Genomic DNA, 19,907 nt, shown 5'->3' on the forward strand with positions numbered 1-19,907 from the left:
TTGTCATAACACATTCACCAGCACAATAAAATCCATAATACCCATTTACACCTAATCTCTGTTCCCATCCCCATTTCAAATAAATAATATCGTATAGTATTATGGTCTTTTGTGTCTGGTTTCTTTTGGTTGCGATAATGTTTTGGAGATCTATCCATTTTGTAGCATGTATCATTATGCATTCCTTTTTATGGTGTTCTGTTGTATGGATATGCCATACTTTGTTGATGGACATCTGAGTTGTTTCCATTTTTTAGCTATTATGAATAATGCTGCAATGAACGTTTATGTTCAAGTTTTTTTGTGGCCACATGTTTCCATTTCTCTTGGGCAGATACCTATGAGTGGAATTACTGGGTATATGGTAAATTTACATTTAACTTTTTAAGAAGCATCCAACATATTTTCCAAAGTGGCTACATCAAAGGGCAGTATTATTGCTCTAATTCCCAAGCTATTGGGGTATCCATCATGCTAGCTCCCGAGCACTGGTAATAAAAGGAATAAAAATGACCCATAATCTCATCTTTATTAACATTTTACTGATACATATACAATTATTATTTTATGTATATTTGTAAATATAAATGTATAAAACTTTATTTCATGTATAATAGGAAATATATGTTTATATATATATATTTTGTGTCAAAAACTATATATTTATATACAGATATGTATATGAAAATTATATAAGATTTTATATGTATATACATACTTAGGACCACCTTATATTAATAATTGAGCTTCTTTTTAAACTTATAATGGGATATGGTCATTTATCTGTTATTAAATATGAAATTTGATTTTAGTATCTTCATAATCTCCACATGGATATACCATAATTTTTATTTTTTATTTTTTTAATTTTTAAAATTTTTTTGAAGATTTTATTTATTTGTCAGCGAGAGAGAAAGAGAGAGCAAGCACAAGCAGGGGAGTGGCAGGCAGAGGGAGAAGCAGGCTCCTCGCTGAGCAGGAGCCCAGTGCAGGATTTAATCCCAGGACCCTGGGCTCATAACCTGAGCTGAAGGCAGACGCTTAACCGACTGAGCCACTCAGGCATTCCTGATATACCCTAATTTTTAAAACCATTGTCCTGTTTTTGAACTTTTTGGTTGTGTTTTTTTACTTCTAAATCATAATTTAAATATGTTGTATTTTTAACTTTGGGTTAAATTTTTAGCTGGTCCCTTTCTCATGCTTTTCTTTAATACTTTATCCCTGTGACCTCCCATGGCCGTATGTTCAACCTTCACAGAGCTTTCCCTCTCTGTTGTCTCTTATGGAGTCTATATGCAGTCTGGTCCCTTCATCAGAGGAATAATTTAGAAAGCAAACTTCTATTTTAAATGTAATCATATTAAAGCTCTTGATCAATTCAATTAAAAAACAATAAGCAAGGTGGTAGTTGAGTGAATATAGATAGATGGGCTGAAATATTTTACTCTCTAGTGGGGTTTTATATATACTTTGTCAGAGGATGGTGAAAGGAGGTCACTTTTTAAGATTCTCACAGAGAATGTGGACATTTTAAGAATGGTATCTTAATTGAAAATACTAATGACAGCCCATAAAGCCTTCAGTGGCCTTCTAACACATTCCAACCTGGAAACCAGTCTCTTGACAAGCCTTCCTACCTCTAGAATAAATCGTAAATGCAGGTCTGATCCTGTGGCTGTTCAGTTCTCTCTATGTGGTCATTCAGGACCCATTATAGTCTCCCACTCTACTGCACAGAACTTACCCAACTTCTTCCATCAGAAGAGACTCAAACTCTCAACTTTTCTCTTTTTTTAAATTACAGTATTATTGAGGTATAATTCAAAAACCAAAAAATGTCACTCTTTTAAAGTATGTACTTTTGTGGTTTTAAGTACATTCATAGAGTCGTGCAGCCATCATCACTATCTAAATAGAGAACATTTTTGTTTCCATCACTGTGAAAAGAAACTCCAGTCCCTCCTTATTCCCCTCACTCCCTGGCTCCTGGCAACCACTAATCTGCTATCTGCCTCTATAGATGTGCCTCTTCTGGTCGTTTACATAGATGGAATCGTACAGTCTATGGCTTTTTGTATCTGGCTTCTTTTGCTTAGTATGTTTTCAAGATTCATCCACATTTACCCCCTTTCTAGGCCAAATAATATTTCATTAAATAGTTACACTACCTTGTTTTTATACATTTATCATTTGGCGATTTTACTTTTTGACTTTTTATATAATGCTTCCATGAATATTTATATACAAGATTTTGGTTGACATGTATTTTGGAAGTTTTTCATATACTACAGGTTGAGTGAATAGATGTCATTTGGGAAAATAGCAAATTTATGTAGTAGAGAATGAGTAGAACCAGAATTAGGTTAAGTGTTTCAAAAAGTTAACTTGCCTCTGACTTACTTTTTTCTTCTGAAACGAGTTTATTCCCTTGAAACCTTTCTATAGGAGTGTGTACAAGGCAAGAATTAGTAAGCCCTTGAAGAGCTTCCTTGTGCTCAAAAATCTTCTAGAAGAGAAACCATGTCGACAACAAAAATATAGAGGGAAAAATTCTTGGAATCAGTAGAGAAGTGTTGTGGCAAGATTATTGATCTGTTAAAACTGGGTTGGACCTACTGCTATATTTCTGTTCACTCGGGACCCACTGCTTTTTTTCGTCTTCCTGCAGTTGACCAGAGCTAGAAATGACAGAGGGTGGGGAGGAGAGAGCTCACCTCTCAGAGAGTGACCAGCTGACTACATTCAGAATTAACACACAGGATGAAGTAACTCTCTGATGAGTATGATGCTTAGTTCTGAAGTGTATGGGGGGATTTTTTTGCCCACCAAATTTTCAAGTCTAAACACTATAATAGAAGAAGAAAACTGCTCAAAAGTACATGGATATAAAACTTGAGTCTGAAGCAAAAATTTTTACTGCTTACCTCCTCCTCTAGATATCTTCAGCAATTCCCCTTATTCTCAAATATGAATGTACATCAAAATAACCTAGGGTGCTTTTAATACACATATGACTAGGTCTTTCCCTAGACTTTCCGATTCAGTAGCTTTCTTACAAATATCCAGGTAGTTCTAATGTTACTGGTGTAGAGAGCTTACTGCAAGAGTCCCTGCTCTAAAATTACCATGCTGATCTCAATTTCATCCCATTAAATTCCCTTTACCTCAATATTGGTTTTATTTGGCTGTGTGGATAGCAATCTGGTTAAGTCTCCTTGAAAGCTGAGTTTGCTTATTTTTGTATTCACAATCTCTAGTGTAAAGAGCTGGAAGTAAGTCCTTACGTCTTTGAGTGAATGGATAGAACTAATTTAAACTAAGATATCAGTGATCTGTAGAAACTTAAGGTGTTACTTTTCTGGGATATTTAAATTTTAAAGGATAATCAAGATAAAATGAATTAATCTTTAAATTATGAAAATATCACCAAAAAACCCACACAACCTAATTTTTTAAAAAAGATTTTATTTATTTATTTGACAGAGAGAGAGAGAGAGCACAAGTAGCCAGAGTGGCAGGGAGAGGGAGAGGGAAAAGCAGGCTCCCTGCTGAGCAGAGAGCCTGATGTGGGGCTCCATCCCAGGACCCTGGGATCATGACCTGAGCCGAAGCCAGAAGCTTAATCAACTGAGCCACCCAGGTGCCCCCACACACAACCTAATTTTTAAAATGATAGAGGATTTGAGAGACTCCTCACCAGAGATGATATTTGGGTGAAAAATCAGCACATGAAAAGATATTCAACATTAGTCATCAGAGAATTACTTTAGAACTGTGATGAGATACAACTGCACTCATAAAATTAAACTTACTGTATGACCCAGCAATTCTTCTCCTAGGTATTTGTATAGCTGAAATAAAAATATGTTTTCACAAAAATACTGTACACAAAGGTTGATACCAGTTTTATTCATAGTCATCAAAAACTGGAAACAATCCATATGTCCCTCAAATGGTAAATGGATTAACAATCTGTGGAACATCTGTACAACAGAGTATTACTCATCAGTAAAAAAGAGTGTACTAGTTAGACACACAAAAACCTGAATGAATTTCAAATGCGTTATGCTGAAGGAAAGAAGACTTGAGGGAATACACACGGTATGATTGCATTTTATATGATGCTATAGAAAAAGGAAAATTAATAGGAACTGAGAATAATCTATGATTGGTAGGATTTAGGAATTAGGAGTGGGTGACAACAGTGGGTTGGCATGAGAGAATTTGTTGGGGGAGGATGGAAGTGCTTTTATTTTGATTGTTGTAGTGGATATACAACTGTATGGCTTTGTTAAAATACGTAGAACTATACCACAAAGAATGTATTTTATTGTATGCAAATTGAAAGTAATTATTTTAAAAAAATAAGATCACTAAAGATCTTTTTGGAGAGAAATGGGGTGTGAAGCTTGAAGCTTCATGGGTTAGGGGACAAATTGACCTGGGTTAGGTATGGCTTGACCAAGTAGTTGCAGTCAGTGGTTTGCTGCCAGCAGCAAGAGCTAGTGAATAGTGACTTAACATTTTAGGGCATGAGGGAGAGCCTAGGAATGCCAGGAAGAGAAGTGGCCAATAAAATAAATATTCTTTCAGAATAGAAGTGAGGTCATGGGTAGCTACTTCAGTTGTGAATTGTTTGAGGAGAAAGAGGCCAAGACAGATTGTTTCTTGTGAAGAAGATACGGAAGGAAAAAAAATTACATAAAGAATAGGTTGAAAATGTTCCTCCTTGAGTGATTATCCACAGAAACATTATAGATTCCAAAGAGAATGCACCTGGTGGTCCTCACTGAAAATACAATACCAACCTCCTTATAGATTTCTTGTTCTGTGAAGGAAGCTATCCAGGGGTTTAGCTAAGCGTACAAGAGAATCAGAAAGGCCTAGATGAATATCAAGTCTGTCTTTTACAAGTTTAGCGCCCTTGTGAAAATCACTGTGTTTTTTTGATTTTCAGTTTCTCCAACTATAAAACAGGGTTAATGATAGCACATGTCTTTGAGTATTGAGAATTAAATGAGATAATGCTTGTATAGCATTGAGCACAATACCTGGAAGCACTCAATAGGAAGCACTAAATAACTTGCAGCGAGCATCACATTGCTGCCTGATTTTAGGAGCATGCTTATGCTTATTTTTTTCAAGTTCATATTGTATTTAATTTTTTTTTGTCAGTCTTGCATCAATAGAAGATTCTCAAGCCTAAGAACTTAGCATCATCTTACTGTGTAGAGAATATATATAGAGGGAGAATTTGAAGACAGACATCTTATTCCCCAAAACATAAAATATTTTATACTCAATACAAAGAACCTTCAAAAGCAAGCTGTGACTTCCTCGCTCCAGAGGTGGTTAACCTGTTGGGATATTTGGTAGATGAATTCTGCACCACGCTCTTTCCTTTACTATGCAGTAGACTGGGAGGCAGCAGCTGCTCTCTATGCTCTTCTTCCAACACAGAAAACCAATCTCCCAGCACCAAGGGAGACCATTAAAAAGGGAAAAAATGCAAATGTCCAACACTGATTAGTTTTGCCAGCTGCTCTTCTTCCTCCAGAATTAATGGATTGGCCACTTCAGCAGCAAAGTCCATCGGACAGACTCAGTTTTGTTTTGTTTTGTTTTTTTAAAGAAATGGTATTAAAAAATAAATAATCCTTTCTAGGTCTAACCTGTCAAAAAAGTTAACAAATGGAAGGAAATTTAAATAAAGAAAAGAGATAGACAATAGGTCTTTATTGGACTGTTTCTGAAAATATGTTTGACCCGAGGGAGAGTCTAGTTATTTTAAACATGGGATTGCAAACTTAGATGTTTTGGAGAGGCCATGGTAGTTATGTAAATGGATGAGGAAGCATTTGGGTGTGAGACAATAGGGAGTAGTGGTGAGTATGGGTCCATTTTTTTGTTTTCCACTATGAGGAGACATTTTAATACAAAAACATTTCACTTTTTTCTCAACTCTGCTCTAGAGGGAAAAATAAAGAATGTATGATGATAAATGACAACTGATACAACCTCAAAGATGTGGATCAATCTTGGTTCTCATCATGGTCATATGGTGAACTGAAGAAGCCACAGCTGAAATGAACAGCTTTTGTTCAACTCCAGCTGACTACTGTTGGTCAAGAATGTGAGGCCAGCATTGCTAAATAGTTATTTAAGAAACACCCCACATCTCGATTTTGGTGTCATTTCTCTATATCACATCACAATTCTGACAATTTTAGTGCTTAAAACTCATTCCATTTTGAAAAATAATGGTGTGGACCAAACACAATATGTCTTTATGTTACTTTTAGCCAGTGGCTATCAATGGGACCTGTTTTGAACCTCAGTTTAACAACTGCTGTGAAGGGAGTACAGCTTTTTGGTAGATGGAGATCAATGGTAGAAACAATGTAAATTATGTTATAAATAATCTCTTACTGATCTTTAAAAGGATTGTTAATTAAGATGGCATTATAAAGTATGAAGTTATTTATTAAAGCATTATTCTAAAAGCAAAAGATGGGAAATAGACTATATGTCTACTAATAAGGGATGGCTACAAAAATCATATTACACCCAAACAATATATATAACGCAACTGATGAATCATCGAACTTTACATCGGAAACCAGGGATGTACTGTATGGTGACTAACATAATATAATAAAAAAACGTTAAAATAAAAAAAATTAGGGAACTCAATAATACTAACATGGAATGCTAAAATACATCATTAAGTAAAAAAAAAAAAAGCAAAGTGCAGAAAATTGTATAAAGCATGCTGCTGTTTTATTTTTTAAAGCATGATATATATATGTATATATACATACATATAATACATACTATATAAATTATATATAAATTATGCTCTATTTAAATAAAATATATAATGGTATGTAAAATATAATCTCTGGAAGAATGTGAAATGAAAAGATAATAGTGGTGACTCCCTCTGGGAAGGGGATGGAGCCTGGGGAGCTAAGGACAGGGATAGGGGGAGACATACTTTTTCTTTCATGTATATTTGGTAACATTTGAATATTTTACTACATGCATAGATTCCCCATTCAAAATAAATGTAATAAAAAAAAACCCCAGCAACCTCTAGTTCATAGGAAATAGCCTTTTCCAAAAAGGTAGTGGTAGGGTGGGGTGGGTTGTCATAACAGTAGAGAAGATGGACATTTTTTCAGGAAATGTCATGGCTAGTAGGTGCTTCATCATCTTTCTACCCCCTGCTTCTGATGGGCAGTTATGTTGGCTTCAGTGGATGGTCACAGACTCCAGTGTGAAACAGAACATAGTCACAGAAATTATTAGTTTTTATTATTAAACTCAACAGGATCCTATCCATAAAGCACCAACTGGATACCATGGCAGTTCAAGAGCATGGAACTTGCTAACAGCTGGGTTTTCCTACTATACTCTCCTTCCATTCTTTGTTATCTACATCATCTTCTTTGGGATATGCTCATATCCTCAGAAATGTTCCTGGTCTACCTTGGTTGCCCACTTCCTTGTCGTGGTCCCGAGTTTGGCTCATTTATGAGCATGATTAGTGTCAGTGGTTGGCTTTACTAAATGATTTAGTGTTTCCTAGCATATACTTGGATTTGCCTGAGGTTGTCTGGGCTCTGTTGCAAATATGTACCTCTTATAAGAAAAGGAATGAGATAATGAATGAACTTTCTTCATTTCATTTTTTTAATCTTTATATATAGCCATGTAGATATGGATAAGGAAATAAATATGAATAAAGACAAAGATATACATATATATGAAAGAATAAAACAGAAACTGACAATGATGACTGCCTTTGGGGAAAAAGCCTGATAAGAGTACTTTTTATGTCCAATAAACTGATTGTGGAATTGACAAAAATTTCCAATATTGCAGATGTTGTAGGTGAGATGAGGAAAGGAGAAAAGACCTAGTTTGAGATATATTAACTATATCTATCTGAGGAAAACAGAAAGAAGTAAAAGTTCTAATCAGTTAGGGGAAAGTTAGGTAATTTAATAAGTGATATTGAGACCTTAGCTAACCATCTAAAAAAATGTATATCCCTCCTTCACTCCTTTCACCAAAATAAGTTTGTGGAGTGCAGAGATTAGAATGGTCCTTAGGATCCTTGCCTTCTGCTATTCATACCTTTATGCAATTCTTTTGGAAGGATCAGTGACTTTCTTCTAACCATTGGAATGTGACAAAGGTGAAGGATTATGTGTGATCACGTGTGTGTAATTACATAATGGTGTAATGCCCCTCTTGCTAGAGTCTCTCTCTCTCTCTCTCTCTCTGGCTTTGATAAAGGAGGATGCCATTGAATCCTATAGCATCAGGAAATGAATTTGTACAATAGTCTGAGGGACCTTGGAAGTAGATCTTTCCCCAGTTGAGCTTCTGATGAAAACACAGTTCTGGCCAAAACCTTGCTCAGAACCTGTAAACCCTAAGCAAATAATCCAGTTAAATAATGCCCAACTCCCAATCCACAGAAATTGTAAGATAATAAATGTGTGTTATTTTAAGCTGCGAAGTTTGTGGTAATTCGTTATGCAGCAATGGAAAACTAACACAGTTCCATATGGATTAATGGATTAATTGTAAAAAGGAAAGAAAAAGAAAAACATACAAATAAGTAAAAAAAAAATGTAGTGGAATGCTTTTGTAATCTTGAAGTACAAAAGATATTTCTGAAGAAGAAATAAATCCCCAAAACCATATACACACAAAAAAAGACGACAAATTTGACCACATAAAGTGCTTAAAGTTCAACATGGAAAAAAATACTATACTATAACTAAATTTCCTTAATTCTTCAGTGTCTGCAAATAAAGAAACAAAATCACCAACCAAAAGAAAAATGAACCAAGGATATTAACAATAAGTTCAAAGAAAAAGAAACATAAATGTCTTTAGCATTTAACATAATGCTCAGCCTTACTCATCGTTAAAGAAATACAAATTTTAAAAAATGAGATTTCATGTTTCACTTAACAGATTTATGAAGATACAAAGCTTGATAACAGGGAAACAGACATGCATATGCTATTACTTCGTATATAAATTAGTGCAGCTTTTGGCAACAGAAATCAAAACTCGTAGCATAGATTTGCCAGTCTTTGTGTATAAAGTCATTCAACAGTCATGTCCACACATGTGCAGTGACTTTTGAATAGCAAACCTAGAAACAACCAACATACCCATTGGTAGAAGGCCTATTAAGTAAACTCAGGGGTAGCTTACTATGAAAAAAAATTGTCTTCTCTCTATAAATCATGACAAAAAATAATTTCTATGCTCCATTAAGTTTAACAATCAACATTCACTCAGTGTAGGCAGAGAATTTGTTCTAAATTTTTCAGAAGTGTGTGTGTGTCTGTGTATGTGTGTGTGTACATTGGAAAAGAAGAATGCACGTGTAGACCTCAGCCTAGGGAAGTGTCAATATGGGGATGGAGAGGTAGATATGCATGCCCTTACAATCACATATCCTAGGAAGTAGTAGCCAAGATGAAGGATTTAGAAAATCATTACAGTCACAAGAAGGGAGCAAAATCCGGCAAGATGGGGAGGAGTAATCAGATCTTGGAGGTCAGTCAGTTAGGAAATCAGTGTATCCTGGCAGTTCATGGTTCTAGGAAGCAGAGAATCCCAGATGTGCCTAATTCTGGGGCAGAAACTGTTTGTTTTCTGTGAAATCAACAGACAGCAGATACCATGCGAGACACTGGGGTGGGGGTCTGGGAAAGTACAAGGAAGAATAAGAATTAGTCTCTGTAGTCTAGCAGAAAAAATTTAAACATATTAAATTAAATAAATATTAAATATCAGAATACTGTATAATAGTACTTGTGTATTCATTGAATTCAAGCATCTTGTAATAATCTATTCCCTGGAGTCTAAATTTGTCATTAAGTTCTAGGTAGTAGTTTACACTTAATATTCTCTTGATTTGATCTTCTCAACTAATTTTTAAGGGAGTCTCAATACTCCTAATTTATAGGTGGGATTCATAGAGGTAAAGCTCTTCTTTTTAAAGACCTTAGAAAGTGGTCTCAGGATCTAGGGGGAAACATGGGGATGAGGGAGAAACATGTGTGCAAAAGATAAAAAAGAAATATTGAATCCAGCTATGGAGACAAATTTTTAGATACCTCAGCCAGTCTACAAGATAATTTATCATATTGCCTCAAACATGCTCCCTTTCTATCTTCACAATTATTTTTAAGCACCTCCTATGAGCTCAGATCACGGTTCTAGGATATGGGGTTATAGTGAACTAGATAGAAGTATAAAAAAGTGAAGCAAGATAAGAGGACAGAGATAGTGGTGGGGAGGAGGGGTGGGAAAAGGGTTCTTTTAGTATGCTTAGGGGTGGGAAAAGGGTTCTTTTAGTATGCTTAGATAAAGACTTTCTGAAGGGGAGTCATTTGAGGACAGATCTGAATAAAAGAGAGGATAATGGGAAAATCTGAGAGAAAAGCTCAAGGGTAAAAGTAGTGGGGTGTCGTGAGCTTTCCTTGTTGAGGGAGCATCAAGGGCTCCAGCATGGCTAGGCTGAGCTAGGCAGAAGAGAAAGTACAAGGAAATGAGCTCAAAGGGGTAGGCAGAGGCCAGATCACATAAAGCATTGTAGGGCATGATAAGGAGCTTGGATTGCATCCACCAGGAACCCATAAGAAAGTTAGAAGCAGAGAAGAGATGGGTTTTGATTCTTGTTTAGGCAAGACGGCTCTGCAGTCCTGAGAATAGACAATATGTAAGAGTGGAAGCAGGGAGCTGTTAGGAGACTGTCTCAGGTACACGTGATGGGGGCAATGAGGAGGGCAGACGCAGGCTTTGGGAAGACAAGTGGCCAGGTATTGCAGGTAGAACCCACAGGATTGTTTAATGGATTAGATATACAGGGAAAGGTGAATGATGAAAAGTATGAAGTCGACTCAGATTTTTGGCCTGAGCAACTAAATGATGCCAGTTACGAAGATAGCAAAGGCCAAACCATTCTATTTCTCTGCTTAAGCACTTGCTGATTCCACATCACAGGCAGACTCCTTACCATGGTCTCTAAGCCCCCCCCTTAATCTGCCTGACCTGCCTTTTCAGGCTTATCTCTAGCTCGATTGTTTTCCTCCCTGTGTCCTCTAGCAACCCTCTCGTTCTTCTGTATACCCTGCTGCTTCTTGTGTTTGTGCTTTTGCTCATGCTCACTGCTCACTACAGAATTTTAGTCTCCTTATCCTTCATGCCTCAGCATGGATATGACTTCCTCCAGAAAGCAGTTTCTGATTTCCCAACTAGTATTACACTATATGTTAACTAACTGGAATTTAAATAAAAATTTGGAGAAAAAAAAAAAAGATAAGGAAACCAGGGTCCAGAAGCCTGGACTACTTAATTTAAATCTTGGGACTGAACATAGAACCCCTGACTTGGACACTGGAGATCTTGAGGAACTTTGAATATTTACCAAGTGATTTCACTTAACATAATACCTTCTAGTTCCATCCACGTTGTTGCCAATGGCACGATTTCATTCTTTGTTATGGCTCAGTAACATTCTATTGTATATATATATATATATATATATATATATATACACAACATTCCATTGTATATACATATATATGTTTGTATATATATGTATATATATACAGCACAATTTATTTATCCATTTTTTAATTGATAGATATTTGGACTTTTTCTGCAATTTGGGTATTGTTGATAATGCTTCTATAAACATCAGGGTGCATGTGCCCCTTCAAATCAGTATTTTTGTATCCTTTGGGTAAATACCCAGTAGTGCAATTGTTGGATTGTAGGGTAGTTCTATTTTTAACTTTCTGAGGAACCTCCATCTCTTTTCCAGAGTAGCTGTACTGGTTTGCATTCCCACCAACAGTGTAAGAGGGTTCCCCTTATCCACATCCTTGCCAAAATCTGTTGTTTCCTGTGTTGTTAATTTTAGCCATTCTGACAGGTGTGAGGTGGTATCTCCTCATGGTTTTGATTTGTATTTCCCTAGTGATGAGTGATGTTGAGCATCTTTTCATGTGTCTGTTAGCCATCTGTATGTCTTCTCTGGAAAAATGTCTGTTCATGTCTTTGGCCCATTTCTTAAGTGGGTTATTTATTTATTTATTTTTTTGGTGTTGAGTTTGATAAGTTCTTTATAGATTTTGGATACTAACTCTTTATCAGATATGTCATTCACAAATATCTTCTCCCATTCCGAAAGTTGCCTTTTAGTTTTGTTGATTGTTTCCTTCACTGTGTAGAAGCTTTTTATCTTGATGAAGTCCCAATAGTTCAGTTTTGCTTTTGTTTCCCTTGCCTCTGGAGACGCGTCTAGTAAGAAGTTGCTACAGCTGAGGTCAAAAAAGTTGCTGCCTGTGTTCTCCTCTAGGATTTTGATGGATTCCTGTCTCACATTTAGGTCTTTCACCCATCTTGAATTTATTTTTTGTGTATGGCATAAGGAAATGGTCCAGTTTCATTCTTCTGCATGTAGCTGTTCGGTTTTCCCAACACCAGTTGTTGAAGAGACTGTCTTTTTTCCATCAGATATTCTTTCTTGCTTTGTCAAAGATTAGTTGACCATATAGTTGTGGGTCCATTTCTGGGTTTTTTATTCTGTTCCATTGATCTATGCGTCTGTTTTTGTGTCTTGATAACTACAGCCTTGTGATATAGCTTGAAGTCTGGAATTGTGATGCCTTCAGCTTTGCTTTTCTTTTTCAAGATTGCTTTGGCTCTTTGGGGTCTTTTGTGGTTCCATACAAATTTTAGGATTGTTTGTTCTAGTTTTGTGAAAAATGCTAGTGGTGTTTTGATAGGGGTTGCATTAAATGTGTAGATTGCTTTGGGTAGTATAGACATTTTAACAATATTTGTTCTTCCAATTCATGAGCATCCTTTAAAACATTTTTGCCCAGAGGGTAATGCCAGTACATCAGATTCTTCCCAAGTACTCTTTGTTATATATTAGAATTGTGTATGAAATTTACTTAGATAAAATTTCAGGGTCTTTAGTTACCGGAAAATACAATGCACTTAGTTATAAAGAAGTTTCACATACAAAGTGACCAGGAGGAGTGGGCAGTTTGGAGGGAAACTCCGGCATCCTCTAGAGGATATTCATGTACTATCCTCCATGACATTCAGCTGCCAGCAGAACCTATCCATGTGCTTCCTAAGTTTGATCATACCTAAATTCAACCAGTTATACATTTCTGCTTGTGTTGCGTTGTTTTCCCTCTTGAATGTCTGTAGAGTTCATTTTCTGTTTAAATCCTTCTCTTTGATAAGGATCTGAACTTGGTGATTTGCACTTAGGTATTTCTTTAATGTGCTTCCTTTGGAGGAAGGATTAGCTCATTTCTGTTTCAACTTGGGATTTAAAAGAAAATAAATAGTATTTGACAAGCCTTTCCTTCTTTTTTCTTTCTCTTCTTCCAATATAGAACGCCTACTATCCATGAAACATGTCTTGAAAGATGGAGGAGAATAAAGGCTGGACCGTCCCCTCGAGGAAACTATAATAAGGTAGGGAACCTGAAATGCACTCACACAAGTAGCTATGATACAAAGGCAAATGTGGAAAAAAAAAAAAAGAGGGGTAAAACAAGCAAGATTTAGGGAGAACTTCTAGGACGGAGACTGGACTTTACTGGGTTGATAAAGGAAGCCTTCATGAAGTAGATGGTTTTTGAGCTGTCCTATGGATAAATGAGAGGTTGCCAATATATTTTTTTTCTCATATGAAATTTTGGTCATCAGCTGTGGTTTTGTTTGTGTGTTTGTTTTGCTTTTATACGCAACCTCAAACTCAACATCTAAAGTTAAATAGTTGCATACATCCATGATATTTTTATAGGTAAGAGTTTGTTAGAAGGATGATGAGAAGAGAGACATTTTAGACTAGGGATATGGCATGAAATAAATGTAAAGTTGTGAAGCAGATAAGCACAAAGCATGTCATCAAATCAAATTTTGCTAGTGTTGGCTACATGTAAGGAGGCAGTGGCCAAATTATCGATAGACTTGAATGCCAAGTTAAGGCACAGTCATTAATGACGGTGTTTTTTGCATACATGGACAGAAAACCTTGACTATCTTGGGGTGAATCTCTTTGTCTCTGCAAGGCTAGGGGTTGTGTTAAAGAGATAGCAGAAGTTAATTTGGCCCATTTCATATTAGTGTAATTTATAGTAAATGAGCAAAATTATCCTTTTGTACTTTGTATTGTACTTTGTTAAAAAAATAAATTACTATGCTTTTAAGGGGATTTTATCAGTATAGAAATAGTCTAAAGACAAATAATATCCTAAGTGGTGATAATTCTATTATGGGTTCATACCTACCACTTCATATTTGTGTCAACCTTTTGGAATTAAAAAATGTGTGTGTGTGTGTGTGTGTGTGTGTGTGTGTGTGTGTGTGTAGATAGATATACATGTTTCACTGGATCCCCCAAATAGCAGAGCCCAAATGGAAGATAACCTGCCCATTTTACCGATGAAGGAACTGAGGTTAGGGGATTTAAAGAAATAGAATGTCAGAGCTAGCATGTCAGAGATTGATTTTTCAGGGTCACCTGAGCCCATGTCTACATTTTCCGGTGGTGACAGTGAGGCTTAGCTCAGCTATTAACCATCATCACACAGTTCTTGCAAAGGAGGTAGGCCTGTGCCCCCTCTGATTTCATATCCTGTGTTCTTTGTCCTTGCCATGATGTTATCCAGCCAGTTGGCAGCAGTGTCTGCATAAAGGACCAGGTAGACTGATTCCAAGTTCAGTGCTTTTTCCAAAAAACAAGTGGAAATACTCTTGTCCTACTTTCTTTCCTCAAGGAATTCTTAAACTTTAACATGCATAAGAATCATCCAGGAGCTTGTTAAACATGGAGTGCCCCAGGCCCAGCCCCCAGACACTCCCTTTCAGCAGGCCTGGGGTTAGACGCAAATATGTGCATTTTTAACGAACTCCTCAGGTGATTATGAGAAAGGTGGTATACAGAGCAGACTTTAAGAAACACTGCCTGTCCAATTTTTAGCTTGAAATATGCTTTGTCTCCTCTTCAAGCATGCCTGCTCTTAGAAATGTGACTCCAGCCCCACCTTGTAGTAACCCCTTATCAGTTCTATGTGTTTTGCAAATTGCATTTGCTCTTCATTTATGGACAAACCAGGTCAGCACGGCCAGGCCAATAAGAGCTAGATTTTCCCTGGCCTCATGCATCAGTGACATATTTGCCAACATCAGCCCAGTTCCGACATCCCTGCAATCGGCGATGGTTGATGATGATGCAGGATACACATGACTCGATTTGCAGAGAGCCTGCTAAGCTTTCAGGGAAGTCAATAAGAAAAATCTCATTTTGATCTGCAGCTTGAGCTCATTTGATTTGGAAGTTACTGGTGGCAAAAGAAATATGGGGCCAGGGAATGTCTCTTCAAGCCTCTCTCTGACTGTAATCACCCCTAAGAAGCAGTTTTCTCCGTCTGTCTCCTCCTCCCCTCCTCTCTCTCTAGATTCAGTGTGTCAGCAACAGAAGGGGATAAAAGCAGCAACACTCTCAGACTTTCTGGACGATTCTTCTATCTCACTCTGAACAGAGAAGAAAGGGTCAAAACAGCATACAAACCATTCACCCAAACCATTCCTTGCATGACTCCTAGGAAAGACATTTGGCTTTTGTGACTTTTCACATAGGTCTGGGGCTTCCAGCTTGAAGAGATGCCTTGTGAAGTAGCTCTTGAATCTGGGTGCTCCATAGGCTAATGTGTGTGTCAAAATGGTTACGTTTACCTCCTGAATGGCTCCAGTGAGATCTATTTATTCTCCCTGCCATTACCTAATGTCTCCTTTAGATTCTATGATATCCTCCTTTCTGGTTTCCGTGCTTCCCGCCTTTTCCCATCAAATCTGCTATCCACAGAGCAGCCTGGATGATCTTCATATCCCATTCCTCATTATAGCCCTGTGATGGCTTTGCATAAAGTCTACACCTGTGCTATCCATTGCAATAGCCACTAGCCACATGTGCAGGTTGAGCAGTTGAGATGTGATGAATCTGAATTGAGATGAACGATAAATGTAAACATCAGATTTCAAAGATTTAGTAGAAAAAAGGATGCAAATATCATATTAATAATTTTATATTGATTACATATCGAAATAATATTTTAGATATATTGGGTTAATGAAAATATATTATTAAATTTAACTTCAGCTCTTTTTTACTTCTTAAAATGTGTCTACTAGAAGATTTAAAATTATGTATGTGGCTCACATTATATACCTTGGACAGTGCTGATCTAAATTCTTGAACATGGCCTGCCCCATCTTGCTCTATTTCCATCCCGCAACCTCATTTTGTCCATATGAATTTCCTTTACTCTCTTGAATTACTCACTCATTCTTTAGTTTCTGGGATTTGAGTGAGCTATTGCTTCCTTCCATTACTTCTCTTTCACTAACTCTTAACTCCTATTTCGGTATGTCTTCTGGATGTCATGTCTTGGATATCACTAGCTGTAGGAAATTGTCCTTGACTTTGTGAGTCTGGCTTAGATGCCCCTCCTGTGGATCCAGTAGAATCTCTATACTTTCTCCTCTGTAATACTTTCCACATTCCTTTGGATTTGCTAGAAACACCCCCCCCCATTTGTATAAGGGATATATGCACATATATATGTGTCCATTTTACTAAACTGTAGGCTCCATTAAGATGAGGGCTATATCTGTCTTATCCACCTTTAACCCTAGAGTAGAAAACACAGTAAATGTTTGTTGAGTAAGTCTGGTCACTTCATTAAACAGGCAAGGGAACTGAGGTCCAGAGTGGGGAGACTTCCTACCCAAGTTCACACAGTAAATTCATGGCAGAATACCTTTAGTACAGTGGCATGCGGCTGGAACACAAATTTCAATAATGTATGACATTGGGAGAATTTTTAAAATTCTGTGGACAGAGATTTGTGCACGTTGACTTAATTTTGCCCCAAAATGTGAAGAAAGAGCTAACTATCTTATGTAGAAGCAACTGTCCTGGTTGGAACACTCTCCAGCTTGAGAAAATCCTTACCCCATCAACTCTGACTCAGATACTTTACTTCTGGCACTGTTGGGTTAGAAGGAATAGGGATAGGGAAGGAAGTGACAAGACCGTGGAGTTCTCGACTATATGTAAGTGGAACAGATATATAGGGCAAGCTGAGTCAGGGCTTTGATGTGCTGCAGGGAAATTGTTTACCTGGATTATAAACCACAGGTCATTTCTGGAGATGCTGGCACAACCATTCCTCATGTTGACATGTTTCTGAACAGAATGAAACAAGAAGAATGCTTGAAGCCTCCAGGGTCCTGGTATCATCCTTAGCCAAACTTGCACCTCGGAGAAAATCCTATCTGGTTCTAGCAATACATAGTTTAGTGTATTTGCAAAATGTGTCATGTCATAAATTCTTTTGGAAAAAGTGATATAAGGAGAAATATATTTGTTTTCTATAGGATTTTCTACTACAATTGCATCTTTTTTCCCCCCTGTATAAGCTCAGTGCAGGGAAGTTGGCAAATATTTCAGCACAAAGAAGGAAAGCTTCCTCCATAATTCCATCACCAGAAATAATCCCACTATTTATACTTCCTGTAAGTCTTTTTAACCTTCTTCGTGTATATTCACTTATATACTTTTTAAAAGATAAAAGTAGAATACTGTGAATACTATTTAATAGTATTTTTTCCTCTTAGATATATATCATGAACAATTTCCTATGTCAGTAGTACTCTTTTATAATATTTTTATTGCTTAATATTCCAAACTATTTAAACCCTCCTAACAATCTTCTATTATTGAACATTTAAATTGTTTCCAATTTTTCAGTATTATAAATCACTGTACAGTAAATTCCTCATGCTCTTATCTCTGATTTTTCCAAAGGATAAATTTGTAAAAGTAGAATTTCTAGATTTTACTAAAAGATAATGCACATTTTAAAGAATGTTGGGTTTTATTTTTAATCAGCCTCCTAAAAGTTTCAGCACAGACTGTTTTTCAAAGTTCCAAAGTATTCTTTTGCACACAAGTTCTTTCATGTTTTTAAGTTGTACCATCTACTATCATGAAATTTGTCTCCATTAAGTTGATACAACCAAAAGGGAATTCCCAGAAAATGTCAAAATGAAATAAATTCTAGACTCTGAGTCATATTATGTCCATCTGACTATGTCCACTTTCGTCTAGATCCTTAAAAGTGGTATTTTCCAAAATGCTCCATGGGAAAAGAGTTCTGTGTTTTGGTACGTTTGAGCAAAGTTGTGTCCTATCTATGCAGATCTTGAAAAATCCTGCAATAAATTTGACAGATTCAAATCTTTCTTTCTTAAGGTTATTTGGTCACCAAACTACTAAAAAAATCTAAGCCTACAAATATTCCAATATATACACTTAGAGAACCATCTGTCTAGAGTAAGTTCAAAGTGGTATATTATAGGGACTATATATGGGTTTTTTTTATAAGGCTTTCTACTTTTTAGAAATTTGTTATTATTTTTAATTTCAGTATAATTAACATACAGTGTTATATTAGTTTTAGGTATAAAATATAGTGATTCATACATTACTCAGTCTTGTCACCATAAATGTACTCTTTTTTAAACAAGATTTTATTTATTTATTTATTTGAGAGAGAGAGAAAGAGAGAGCACAAGCAGTGGAGGTGGGGGCAGAGGGAGAAACAGACTCCCTGTGGAGCAGGGAGCCTGACTCAGGACTCAGTCCCAGGACCCTGAGATCATAACCTAAGCCTATGGCAGACGCTTAACCGACTGGGCCACCCAGGCGCCCATAAGTATACTCTTAATCCCCTTCACCTATTTCACACATACCTCCACTCTCCTCCCCTCTGACAACCACCAGTTTGTTCTCTACATTTAAGAGTCTATGGGTTTTTTTTTGGTTTGTTTTGCTTCTTAAATTCCACATATGAGTAAAATTGAATGGCATTTGTCTTTTTCTGACTGGCTTATTTTGTTTAGCACTACACTCTCTAGATCCATCCATGTTGTTGCAAATGGCAAGATTTCATTCTTTTTTATGGCTGAATAATATTCCTATATATGTATATATCTTCTTTATCCATTCATGTGTTGTTGGACACTTGGGTTGCTTCTATATCTTGGCTTTGTAAATAAAGCTGCAATAAACATAAGAGTGCACATATGTTTTCTAATTAGTGTTTTAGTACTCTTTTGGTAAATACCCAGTATTGGAATTATTGGATGATATGATAATTCTATTTTTCATTTTTGAGGAACTTCCGTTCTGTTTTCTACAGTGGCTGCACCAGTTTTCATTTCCACCAACAGGACACGAGGGTTCCTTTTTCTCCACATCCTTGTCAACACTTGTTATTTCTTATGTTTTTAATTTAGCCATTTTGACAAGGGTGAGTTGAGATCTCATTGTAGGTTTGATTGAGCCTTTATATTTGACCATAGGCATCAGGAACAGATCAACTGAGTCTTGTGTCCATGGTCACATGGCAGAACTGAACTCTCTGATATCAGGCCTTACGGATCTTTCCAGTAAGCCAAGACCATTTTCTGATGAGCAAAGATTATAATTAAGTTTTTTCCCCCAATAAAACTCTATTCTGTCTCCTCCCTCCAAAACAGATTTGCTTATGACCATGTGGTTACAAATGAATGTTCATCTATGTCTCATCTTCATATATATGAAGTCATTATTGTTGCCTATTTAATTCCCCAAATTGTTTTAAAACTAAAATAAAGAATGCGTTGAGAGTATTTTTGTTAAAAACCTCTCTTAGGCCAAATTTTCTTAGAACCAGGGAAATATAAAAATCAAACAAAATTTTTTGGTGCGCATTCTGTGTTTATCAAAT

The 19,907-nt window shown here is 36.5% G+C and overlaps 1 long non-coding RNA gene across 2 annotated transcripts in view; it reads left to right on the top strand.

Annotated features, from left to right (window-relative positions):
* The window catches only part of LOC113264031 (uncharacterized), a 309,361-nt gene that overhangs the window by 26,830 nt on the left and 262,624 nt on the right, over positions 1-19,907 (top strand). For both annotated transcript variants that reach the window (XR_003319512.3, XR_008959229.1), the window contains exon 2: positions 13,461-13,542. This is a non-coding gene — a long non-coding RNA (uncharacterized LOC113264031). The remainder of the gene's footprint in view (positions 1-13,460; positions 13,543-19,907) is intronic.

This window comes from Ursus arctos, unplaced genomic scaffold (genome assembly GCF_023065955.2).
Source record: "Ursus arctos isolate Adak ecotype North America unplaced genomic scaffold, UrsArc2.0 scaffold_15, whole genome shotgun sequence".
In the NCBI taxonomy this organism is placed as follows: Eukaryota; Metazoa; Chordata; class Mammalia; order Carnivora; family Ursidae; genus Ursus; species Ursus arctos.